Source organism: Neomonachus schauinslandi, chromosome 9 (assembly GCF_002201575.2).
Source record: "Neomonachus schauinslandi chromosome 9, ASM220157v2, whole genome shotgun sequence".
NCBI lineage: Eukaryota > Metazoa > Chordata > Mammalia > Carnivora > Phocidae > Neomonachus > Neomonachus schauinslandi.
The window spans coordinates 118,830,798-118,843,919 of record NC_058411.1 but is presented as its reverse complement, the minus strand read 5'-3'; the positions used below and the strand labels follow the sequence as shown (position 1 = coordinate 118,843,919).

Sequence of the window (13,122 nt, the reverse complement as noted above, 5' to 3'; positions counted from 1 at the left end):
GGATTGTATAATCAAGCCCCCAATGTGAGCAAATGTATTCTTCCTGGGCCAACGCAATGCTCCCTACAAGGCCAGGGTGTTCTTCAAGACTGCTTCAACAGCTGTGATAGAGTCCCATCAGCCTCCAGCTCGAGGTCAGCTGGCCCTGAGATAAGGTGCAGAATTGTCACTCAATCACCTGAGCCTCCTGCTGGCTCCATGTCAGTCTGACCTCTTCCCTGTGGACAGATAGCCTTGATGTGTGATAGATGAAACAACATTTAAAAATGTTCCCATTTTCTTTTAAAGGTCAAACCTTGACTTTATGATCATTGCAAGCATTAGCTCCCTCATCTCTCTTCCTTATCATGACCAGTTGCTGAGTCCCCACAGAAAGTACAGAGAAATCCGAAAGAGCCCATCCTCTTCCAGAAGAAAGTTTCCAAAAGCTAAGTCACCATTTAGTCACTGAGGAGGGCAGCATGCACTCTGAGAGTGAGGTGGACAGGCTTTGTTGTGACGGGAGTTGCCAGGAGACCGGTGGTCCCAGACTTTCCCTGGGACAGGCACAGGAAGGTGATGACAAGGAGAGGAGCAGAACTGTCTGTGTTCAGTTTATCTTAACTACATTCCATTTATAGAACTCATCGAACATAAAGTCAGTTTCCTTCTGCCTTGGAATCTTAAAACATTAGCTTGCCCATTCCATCAGAGCACTGTTTTTAAAAAAGAAACTTACTTTGGTGGAGGCCTTGAGCCTCAAAGGAGATTCCCCCACGGCACCCCCTGTAGCCCCCAGTGTGCCTGCAGACTGCAAGCACTGGGTCAGGAGATCTCTGCTGACAGTCCTGGTGAGAGGACCCACGTGAGCCATGGGGAGCAAAGGAAGAAGGAGCAGAGCGGCTCCAGGATGCCTGAAAGAGTGCTGGCTTCTGTGAAAAGGCCCTGCAGGTCACAGGAATTCCTGCAGCAGGCTGGGTCCTTGAAAACCCAAACCTGGGAGTTATTTGTGGAAGAAGAGCAGCAGGATAGAACCCCTTCGACACCTCAACAGACAAAGATTTCCCCACCAAAGCCCTGCACTCCCATCGACGATTTCCAGCTGGAGCACCCGAGCTGAGTGTGGACCCTACACCAACCTCTGCAATGTCCCTGCCTACTTTTCTCTTTTTTTATCATATAATATTATATATTAAATATATCATATATACTTTACATATGCTATATTATATATTCACATATATATGTATATATAATATATATTACATATGACACACACATTATATATGAGTAGCCCTTTTTCTCATGAGGAGGGTATAACACTTATTTTTTCCCAGCAACTGTATTTGGACATAGGGTCTTAAGTTGGAAATGAGGTCACAGGGTGTGGTGCTAATCCAGTATGACTGATGTCCTTATAAGAAGAAGAGACACCAGGGATGTGTGCACACAGAGGAAAGACCATGTGTGGTCACAGAGAGAAGGCGACCATCTGCAAGCCAAAGAGAAAGGCCTCAAGAGAAACCAATCCTGCCAACACCTTGATCTTGGACTTCCAGACTCCAAAACTGAGAGACAATCGACTTGCTTAAGCCACTTGGTCTGTAGTGCTTTGTTATGGCTGCCTGAGCAGACGAACACCTAGTAACCGCAATTCCCATGACTCCTGCTAGAAGGACTGGCTCCCAGGCTGCAGTGACAGAGAAAGAGAGGCAGCAGAAGAAGCAATTAGTGGAGGGCATTGCGCCAGGCGATTTACCCACAGGCATGTGTCCCACGCTCCCTCACAGATCTGTGCACAGGACAACACTGCAGAGAAGACAGAAATAAATTCCTCTGACACAATGCTATGTAACACTGGCCTCCTAGTAACAGGTAAACAATTCAGAACTGCCTTCTATTTCCTTGGGCCAGTGTGGACACAGTTCAGGGTGGGCAGGATGTGTGACCCTCCTCTCCTTGGCAAAAATCTCAGGATTTTCACACTGCCCCATGGCCTCCCTGCCAACTCTAACCCCAACCAGGCAGAGGCCTGCCTCCCCCAGGAACCTAGGACTCTCCTGAGACACACAGCTTGTGTTTTCTTACAGTGGCAAGGTTTGAAGTCACCACGTCCTCAATACTCTGGATTCCTTCACAGCAATTAGGAAGTAGCACTATTTAGTTTGCCACACAATATTCCTCCTAAGGGCAGATGCCGGCCACCCCATGTGGAAGGAGGATTCTGAGATGGCCCCAAGATCCCCAGCTCAGTCCTGGTGTACACACCACCGTCAGCCCCCCTGAGTGAGATGGCCCCAAGATCCCCAGCTCAGTCCTGGTGTACACACCACCGTCAGCCCCCCTGAGTGAGGTAGGGACTGTGAATGTGGTGGAAATCACTCCTGCTGACATAACTAGGGTGACCAATCAGTAGACTATGAGCCAATCAACAGAGAGACCATCTGAGTGGGCCTGACAGAGCCACAGGAGTCCCATAAATCTGGGCCTCAGGCCACAGGCAGGAAGTCAAATGCTGGAAGTGGCCACACGGCCAGAGCTGAGAGCATGGGGTCTCATAACTCCTGGAGCTGAATTACACCAAGAACCTAAAAGAACCTGGAAGAGGACCCAAGCCTCAGACAAGACCACAGCCCCAGCCAACACCTCAACTGTAGCCTGGTGAGACCTTAGGCAGAGGACCCAGCCAACCCACGCCTGGACTCCTGACACCCAGAAACTAAGTTAATACATCTGCATTCTTTTTTTGACAAACAAAATCCTATTAGTTTCAGGTGTACATCATGGTGATTCAATATCTTTATACAATACAAAATGATCCCCATGATAAGTGTAATTACCATCTGTCACCATAGAAAGTTATTTTTTTTTTTATTTATTTATTTGAGACAGAGAGAATGAGAGAGACAGAGAGCACATGAGAGGGGGGAGGGTCAGAGGGAGAAGCAGACTCCCTGCCGAGCAGGGAGCCCGATGCGGGACTCGATCCAGGGACTCCAGGATCATGACCTGAGCCGAAGGCAGTCGCTTAACCAACTGAGCCACCCAGGCGCCCACCATAGAAAGTTATTACAATATTATTGACTATATTCCCTATGCTATACATTACATCCCCGTGACCTATTTGTTTTATAACAGCAAGTTTGTACCTCTTAATCTCCTTCACAGATTTCGCCCTGCCACCCAACCCCACCCCACTCTGGTAACCAACAGTTGATTCTCTGTAACTATGAATCGGTTTCTGTTTTGTTTTGTTTGTTCATTTGTTTTGTTCTTTAGATTCCACATATTTAGTGAGATCACACAGTATTTGTCTTTCTCGGACTTATTCACTTAGCATAATACCCTCTCGGTACATCCATATTGTTGCAACATTGTTTTTAGTTGCTGAGTTTGCAGGGATTTGTTGCAGAGCAATAAAAAATTAATATGCACCATTCCAGGCAGCTCAATCTTCTACAGTGTGTAACAAACTAAAGATTCTACAGGCAGTTACCGGCAGTTTTATAATCTGCATACTTAAGGAAAAACTACCTCACAAGAAAAGAATGTAGAGCAAGACCGGTTAAAATCCAAACGCCCACAAAGTGAAAGCCCATCAGAGGGTATGAATAACATATTAAAATGAGGGGAAACCCTGGGGCTCCTGGGTGGCTCAGCTGGTTGAGCACCTGACTCTTGATTTTGGCTCAGGTCATAATCTTGGTCCTCAGAGATACTAAGCCCCATACTATCAGGCTCTGTGCTCAGCAGGGAGTCTGCTTGAGATTTTTCTCTCTCCTTCTGCCCCTCCCCCTGCTCTCTTGTACTCTCTCTCTAAAATAAATAAATAAAATCTTTAAAATGGGGGGGTGGCGCCTGGGTGGCTCAGTTGGTTAAGCGACTGCCTTCGGCTCAGGTCATGATCCTGGAGTCCCTGGATCGACTCCCGCATCGGGCTCTCTGCTCGGCGGGGAGTCTGCTTCTCCCTCTGACCCTCCCCCGTCTCATGTGCTCTCTCTCATTCTCTCTCTCTCAAATAAATAAAATCTTAAAAATAAAATAAAATAAAATAAAATGGGGGGAAACCCTGAAAATGTGCAGTCTTGAAATAGTGGCTATGTTATAAATAATTACAAACGTGGTGCCTGATTGCACCACAGGAATGACAACTGGCTCTTCCAATTAGCTGCAAATCTCTGCTAATTCCTGAAAGATCTCAACTCCTCAGAGTGTTGAACCAAGATTTCAAAGGTCATGAATGAAAAAACTGTGGTTCTTTTGAAATGTGGGCAAAAAAGGGGAGGGTAGAGTGATAAAGATGTCTTATATTTATATTTAAAAGAACCATGTATGAAGTCATAGGCAAAAATGAGTCTTTTCTTAAAAAGCCCTCGCACTGTTTTGTTTTTTTTTTTCTGCACCAACCACCTCACTTTGGGGCCTGCTGTTTCCTCAGCTAAACAGTGAGAACGTTAAATAGATGATTTTGAAAATCTGTTCTGAGGCTAATGTGAGCCTTCTGAGATTAATAGATTTCCTCTTCTGGGAAAATCTATTACTAACATTTTATAATTAGTCATGCTGAGCTTTGCAGTTCTCATCTGAGCCTTTTTTTGTTCAAAACAACACAATGCAGGGGTGAAAGAATAAGGAAACAGGAGGATGATGAGTGACCAATTTTATTTGAAGACAAGCAGTAAATAAAATTTAAAGATCCCTTAATTCATCATTTTTGGTTATTTAATATTTAGGCTGAGTTAAACTATTTATTTGTACTAGTTATGTTTTTAAGTTTCCTTAGTAAACAATTCCCTAAGAGGAGATAGCGGACTTACAGAATTTACAGGAATTACTTTTAAGTAGTTGAAAGCATGTTTTCCCTGGAGATCACTGTTACTTTCACGTAGCTCTTCTTCATGAATACAGGGTTCAAGATATACTGCTCTGAAATGTCTTGCTAATGTTTTATTTTTTGAAAGGCATCAGAATCTTCACCCATTGCAGCCTCACTGAGCCCTGATCCCTCCAGTGTTTTGGTGTCTCTGCCATGGTTCAGGGTTTTCAACAATGTATTTGTAAATCTCTCCAATGTAGTGAAGGTGGATCTATTTCATAAAACCAAACTTAGATAAAGTTAAGAAAAAAAGGCATTGGCAGAAAATGAGGGAATCATACTTTCATCTTTAATGTGCTGTTTTCCCGTAGATTTGCATTTAGATTATTGGCTATAATTTTCCCTAACAGTAAAGGAGCATTTTTTTTTTTTTTTAAGGTGACAACAGATTCCGAATTTGCCACAACCAGTCAACATCCCTGGTGACCCACTGCCACTCCTCGTACAAGGATGGTCACAACAATAATTGGATCGTCACTGTCCCTGATCTCCAGCCTGGTCTCTGAATTCCTGAAGGAACTCGTTCTGTTTTTAAGAGTCTTCCCAGGCTGCAGAGAGAGGGAAACTCATTTCTGATTCCACACACAAGTTACTCCTCTGGTGTAATATGACATGATCATTCAAGCTCTGTGACACTGTAATCAACAAAGAGTAGCAGCGGGTGTTTGCAGGACCACGCTGCCCCAAAACACGGCAAGCCACATGCCTGCAGTTGCCCCCTGCCGGCTTCTAGGGCATCTTACAGTTGGAGATGCTTGCTTCTTCTATTTTTTGGTATTTGAGGAGATGAATGAAAAGTTCAAAATGCCTGTAACATGCATACACATTCGATTTTCTTACCCTTACATTATCTAACAACTTTCAATGGCCATATTTTATTGTATACTTTCCTATGTTGTAAAAATGTCAGCTTTAATTCAATGGCAAATTATTTTCACAACTACACATGGGAACCCCACTCCTGCCCTCCCACCATTCACCACACCCACACCCTGCTCGTGTGCTGGAATGGGGGCGCACAGGGTAACAGAGGCACATCTCACTTGCCTCCCTTGCTTTCTCCCCTCCTTTAAAAGTGTCTCTTCTAATAAGACCAATCAACGAAGGAATATCTTGGATGGGGATGAGTAAGAAAGAGAGGAAGAGAAAGAAGAGATGCAGGGTTGGGATTTTTTTTTAAGGTTTGAGCACTACAATTTTTAAGTACAATTTAATGCTGAAAGGAAGAACACTTGTTTTGATTAGGTAATTGGGGACTGATTCCTAGAAGAGGGGACATCTGAATTTAGATCCTAAAGGATGAAAAGAATCTTTTCTTTTTTTAGTTTTTAAAAAATATTTTATTTATTTGAGAGAGGGAAAGAGAGAGCACGAGTTGGAGGGATAGGCAGAAGGACAAGCAGACACCGTGCTGAGCGCAGAGCCTGCCATGGGGCTGGCAGTGGGGTTGGAGTTGGGGCTGGAGACAGGGCTCGATCCCAGGACCCTGAGATCATGACCTGAGCCTAAGTCAGACACAAAGTAAATCAGTAAGAGAAATACAATTATCATATGATTTCACTCATATGTGGAATTTAAAAAACAAAACAGAAGATCATAGGAGAAGGAAGGAAAAATAAAACAAGACAAAATCAAAGAGGGAGACAAATCATAAGGGACTCTTAATCATAGGAAACAGAGTTGCTGGAGGGGTGGGGGTGAAGGGATGGGATAACTGGGTGATGGGCATTATGGAGGGCACATGATATGATGAGCACTGGATATTATAGAAGACTGATGAATCACTGAAGTCTACCTCTGAAACTAATAATACACTGTATGTTAATTAATTGAATTTAAATAAATAAATAAATAAATACATGGGCCTGTGAGTATCCACATTCTCCAGCCCCAGTGGCTGGAATGTGGGTGCCACTGACCTTACCCAGGAGTGGGTCCACTGTGGGAAGGAACAGAGTCCAATTGTGATTTCTTCAAGGTGCTGATGGGGTATGTGGGTTGGGCTTGTAGGAGATGCCCACAGCTTTGAAGACAAAGGCAAATAAAGATAGGAATTTGGAGCTCATGGCATGGAGGTGATGAGTCCCCTACTGTGGATGCCATCACTCAGATTACCAGAGATATCACCTTCTATTATCTTTTCTTTCCCTTCACCTTCTATTATCTTCATAGAAGGAAACAGTGATGAGGGCTAAAATTGGACTAGGGGACCATGAAGGGGAGGTCAGTGATGAGGTAGGGAAGCCAGCAGGGGTAGCTGGGCAGGAGTCCAGAGTGCCATGCCTTCCACTGCCATATTTTCATTTATTTTTTTGAAAAGGCAACTTTTATGGCACACACCTGAAATGGCACACCCACTAAGATCAAAGGTCACCTTTCAAACATTCCTGGTATTTTGTCTCCCTTCAGACCTGTTCACCACTGAAGCACATTTCAAGTCTTTCAGCCAACACCAGCTGGAGGTCTAGACACCAAACTCTGTCAGTATTGAGACATCATTATCTTAATAATAACAACAAAAGAACAATAAACACAGCTTCCCTCCACACCACTCATTATGAACTAGGCAATGTGCAGAGCATTTTATATCCTTTATCTCAGTGAGTCCTCACACAATCCTAACATTATATTCCCATTTACAGACATAGAAATAGAGGTGGAATGACCTGCCCAAAGTCACAAGCCAGGAAGACACACTAAGGACCAAATCTGTCTGACTCCAGGGACCATGAAGCCTTCCAGCCATCTGGTTTTGAAAGCACATCTGATCTGGTGGCTTAAAGGAGGAACAACTAAAACTCCTAAAGGAGTTGTCTGGTGACAACTTTGCAAAATTCCAAGCCAAAAACTCTGTATTTTTTCCTTTTAAATTGCGCAGCCCAGAGACCGATGTGGTCTGAAAATAAAATATTGCTATGCCTGAATAAGGGTGGAAAGGCAGACAGTTCCAGACCTATGCAGTGTTTGACACAGACACAGAATAACAAATCTCAGTCCATTTGCCTAAACTCCTGCCTATTTGCAAACGACCAGAGCAGCCACGTCCAAGGTTAGAAGTCACCAAAATGTGGTCTCTGCTACAAACTGGGAAGTGTGCCCTAAATGGGCCTTGGCAGATTGAGAAATGAGCTCATCCCTAACTGAGACCACCTGTGGCCAAGAGCCTCTGAGCTTGGGCAACCTGAAGGACACCACCCACCTTAGGCCTCTGACTCTGGGGAGCCCCACTCTGGGACTGAAGGGCAGTTGGTGGGTTTTCACTGAGGCTGGAGAATGGTTTTTTCTCATGGCTTCGGAATGACCTGGCAGCTTCGACAAGTGTTCCCAGCTTGGGTCGGGCACACGTGGCACTGTGGGAGACAAGGCTATGGACCAAACTGCTCATGTTCAAATATAGCAGCTCCCCTACCACGGGCATCTTACAGGTCACTTCTGTGCAAAGCTGCCCCACCCTTTCTTGAAAAATGCCTCCCCCAGAGAATATTTACAAACAATTCTACGCAGCTGGCTCTGGAATCATCAATAATGACTGATGATGCCTCACATCTGGCCAGTGCTCCCACTGAGGGTTGAAGCCCCAGCACAGGCACTTTCTTGCCAAGTTAATGACTCACCTTCTATTAAGAGGAGCAAGGGAAGGAGAGGGCTTGGGGCTCAGGAGCCTGAACTTCAGCTCCTCAAGTGCCTGGTCTATAAATGTGGGTCTGTCTTCCCACAGAAACTGTTCATACCTAACCCCCAGCAGCCTTCATTCCGGTCCCACAGGCTTCCCGGTGGACATCAGACCGTCCCCAAGGAACTCCCAATTGAGCAAGGCCACAGTCTCTATTTTGACATCACTTTCCATTTTTTTTTGTGTGCATGATTTTTCCCCACTATTATTTTTGAAGCAAGTGTTTCATTTTGACTAATAAAATCAGAAATACTACAAATTAACAAGTTATACTTAACATTTAATTTGTGGTTTGGACTTAAAGCAAGAGCTGTTATTTTGTTTTCTTAACTTAGAAAGAGGGTGTAATTATTCATAGCAGTTAAGTGAAATAGAGCACCCAGATGAGTAGAGTCATATTGAAAATAAGATTACATGCTGAGCACCATTCTATACTATTTCATTGGCACAGAGCAATTAATCCCTGTAAAAAAAAAGTTCTTTTCCAAACATCAAATTGATTCTGGTCTGTCAGCTTGTCACATTTCCTGTTGATAAAACATCCCATGGAGGAGACAGGCATGTTGCAACTAAAGTTGTGTTTCATTTACTAAACCAACAAAAACAGAATTGGTAGAAATTTCTGGATGCTTTGTGTCTTACAGACAAGAGAGGTGAATGCATCGTCTTCTCCTCTCAAAAAGTTCACGGTTGAGCTAGGTTCAAAGGTAAAGTATCTTAAAAACAGAACACGTTTTTAAGAAAAAGGGAAGACCACGGAACGAACCTAACATGCCAACCAACTAGGCTGAGGCCTCCCCAGCCTGGGCAGGCTTCTTTAGAACTCCTGGGGCCCAGGAAAGGGAGAGCTACACAACACATTTTAAGCAAACAGAATGAAGGAGAAACCAGGATGCAGCGAGACAAGCCCTAAATGGGAGGTTCATGGCAAGTGGTCCAAGAACCTCGTGGAATAATCATCAGTGCCAAGGCCTGATGCCTTGGGGATAAGAAAATCCTTCATGGGGCGCCTGGGTGGCTCAGATGGTTAAGCGTCTGCCTTCGGCTCAGGTCATGATCCCAGGGTCCTGGGATCGAGCCCCGCATCGGGCTCCCTGCTCGGCGGGAGGCCTGCTTCTCTCTCTCCCTCTACTACTCCTCCCTACTTGTACTCTCTCACTCTCTCTGTCGAATAAATAAATAAAATCTTAAAAAAAAAAAAAAAAGAAAATCCTTCATGGAATTTATTTTTCATATTGTGAACAAATGAAGGCGTGTGTGCAGAGCACAGACAGAGAGACAGAGAAAAGGAAAATTCTCACAGCACTCTAAAAAGACCCACTGAGATTCTAAAATTACCCCAAATTTAATAAACCCTCATTACACAACAGGCAGAAGTAGACAGCCCAGAATGAGAGACAGCGGCTTTCAGGCAGTGGTTCTCAACCTCAGCACAAATGGTATTTGGGCCAGATGATGCTTTATCACAGAGGGCTGGCCATCTTGCTTTGCAGCATCCCTGGCCTCCACCCAAGAAATGCCAGCAGTGCGTCCCTCCCCACAAGCTGTAACAGACAAAAATGGCTCCAGACGTTGCCAAACGCCTCTTGGGGGACAAAATCATCCCAGGTTGAGAAGCACTGCTTCAAAGCACCTGGGACAAACATTCTGGAAAATGAATTATTAAGTAAACATTTACAGGACCAACATATTTTAAAAATCATATATGTGAGAACTCAGCACTAAAACAGAAATGGCAAAATCTGCCGCAGGAACTTGACCCAAATATGTTGCGCAACATCCAGAATGTGTCTTCTTTCTACCCTAAATTGAAACATCTGCTCCTCTGGTGAGACATGCTAATGGCTTCTGAATTTAATACTAAAAGTCAGAGGCAGTGAGAGAAGATACTTGGGAGTGATTTTTCTGCAGTGAATCTTGTGATAGCAAAATTACCAAAAGTACGGTAGTTTAACCCAAATGCATGAAATGTATTTTCTGAAATCCTTGTTATTCCAGATGTCTCCTAAAAGCTACATGTATAGTAAGAAATGCTCCACATATGTGTAGAGGCACATGTATGCATGGAGGAGACTGCTCAAATGAGCCAAGATGAAGGAAAATATTGACCCCTCTGAGATAAAGTCAGGAAGTGCTGAAGGCTGTCCCGGCAGAACTCATATAACAAGGACCTCAGGCTTCTTTAGAACCAAGATGAGATAGATGCAGTTTCTCAGCCTACACTGTGCTATGCTGGGACCACACAATTATTTGCTACAATGTAACACTGCCTATCCAGAAGAAACAATTTTTCCCAGGAAATGTACCAGCTTGTGACAGCAAAATGATACCTTAAAACAAGATCACTCAGAAACCCCCTGGTGAGTTTCAACATAAAACTCTTTTTTTTTTTTGACAAATCATTTCTACTGCAGTTTTTTCTGAATTTTATGGGACATTCTCAAAACAGCTCCACAGACATCAAGACCAGGGGATCAGATTTGTCATCTCAATAATAATACTATTACTGCCATTTGAAGCATGTAATAAACACTTTGGGGACACTTTGAGTTGTCAAGGTAATTTCTTCTACATTAATTCACTTGTTGGTAGGATATTCTCACAAAATGGGCAGAAGTAATATGATACACATTCGTGTAGGCAATGCCCTAAAGCTGGGAGAGGTCCAGTGTTTTTTAGTAATTTTTCCTAAAAGGCTGCAATAATTCACATTTCTCCACTGGTATCTAAGAGTACCAGCCCCCTTATTTCTGCAAGCAATAGCTGCTTCTTTCTCTCTTCAAAACCTCCCTGCCAGTTTGATAGGCAGGACAGGACACTTTACCTTTATATCTGCATCTCCCTTACTCGCAGGCCAACTGACTTGTTCTTCTGGGAATTAACGCTTATGTTCCCCCTCATTTTCTCCCATTGTATTTTTTGCTTCCTTCTTGACAACTTCATTTGTGAGAACTTTCATAATAAAAATATTAATCTCCTTTCTTCTGCCTTGAAAATATTTTTTCCTCTAAAGAATTATGGTTTTATAATGTTTATTTGTGGCATATTTTGTCATATAACAGTTAAGATTTTTATTTAGTTAAATATGCCTGACCTTTCTAGGCCTGGCTAAGGAAGTCTCCTGTGCCCCTGGACTGTACATGTAGCCTCCTTATTTTTCTGGGGGGGGAGGGTAAGAGTACAGAGTTCTCTTCATATTTAAATGTTCAAACCAACTGATACTCATTTTTATATAAGGCACAACCAAAGGGTCCAATGCTTTTTCCTCCACATAGCCAATTGTATAAACACTATTTATTAAATAAACCTTTTCCCAAAGAACTGAAACACCTACTCTAAAATTCTCACATACAATATCATTTATTGGAGGTTTATCTACGATGTTCAAGCAATCAGCTTGTCATTTTTCATGTCCACACTGTGGTATTACTGGTTTGATTGCACAGTGTATCAAATCAGCTCCAGCACTGGGTGCCCCCCTCTGGGGGAAAGAAGCCTCAGGGCAGCCGGCCCAGCACGTGGCGTGACTGCTGGATGGGTTCCTGCCCTTACTCAGCAGGGCACCTGTGAGTCATGGACACCTTATGCTGCAGCCCTAGTTCCACTAACTGGAACAAAGTCCTTCCTTCATCTTTTAAAACATGTCTTGGCTATCCTGGAGCATTATATACTTTTAAGGCCATTTGATTCAATTCCAAGAGAACCTTCTAGGCAGAATCGCACCACACACCACACACAGGCATACTCTCCTTGGGAGAAACTGGGATTATGACAGCACTCAATCTCCCACCCAGGGCCACGGGAAGCTTTCATCGCCTAGTGCTTGCTGACATCCTTTAGAAAGGTACCACACTTTTCTTCAGGAGGGGTTTGAGCCTTTCTTTTTAAATTTATTCCGAGGCATTTTACAGTTTTTGTTCCAGTTTTCACTAGCTGATCTTCCCCACTTCCCTTCTTGGGTGTGCTCAGTGTCTTCAATGACTGTGAGTTCTTCTTTGTGTGGCCACAAGTCTCCTTGCCCCTCCCCGGCCCCTCCCACTGCCCCACTGGATTTCTCTTGTTCAAACCATCTTCCTCTCCCTGGCGGCCAGGCCCCTTTGGTGGAATGGTTACTATTCTTGGTTAGCGCACCTGGGTTCTGCTCCGCTTTCTAAAGTGAGGGCACGTGCCCTCCTCTGGAAGGTGAAGTAGCTCCCCAGCTGAGTGGGGAGCACTAGCCTTCACCCTGCCCTCCCTGGCAGTCTCTTCCAGCCCCAGGAGCAAGAAAGATACCAGAGACCAGAGCATCTGGTTACCCTTGCATGCACTGACACTCACCTTCCCCACTGAAGGGAAAAGACTTCTGCAGGCCCAGGCGTTTTCCAAGATGCTCTGTTTTGTGGGACCCACCTCAGGGCTCTCTGATGGTGTTCCCCTGTGCCTGCAGTCCATAGTGGGGAGGCTGCACCAGTGCTTGCTTCCCATGGACACAGATGGACCCAAGACTGCTCTACATGCAAGGAGACCTAGGCCCCAGGGGCCACCCTGCTCAGGCATGTGAGGTTGGAGGGAGAAAGGGTTTGTATGCAGGCCACCATTTCCCCAGAGTCCCCTG

At 44.3% G+C, this 13,122-nt stretch overlaps 1 protein-coding gene across 2 annotated transcripts in view; it reads right to left on the bottom strand.

Moving 5' to 3' along the window:
• The window catches only part of ATP10A (ATPase phospholipid transporting 10A (putative)), a 196,963-nt gene that overhangs the window by 122,356 nt on the left and 61,485 nt on the right, over positions 1–13,122 (bottom strand). The gene's annotated exons all lie outside the window — the stretch shown is intronic.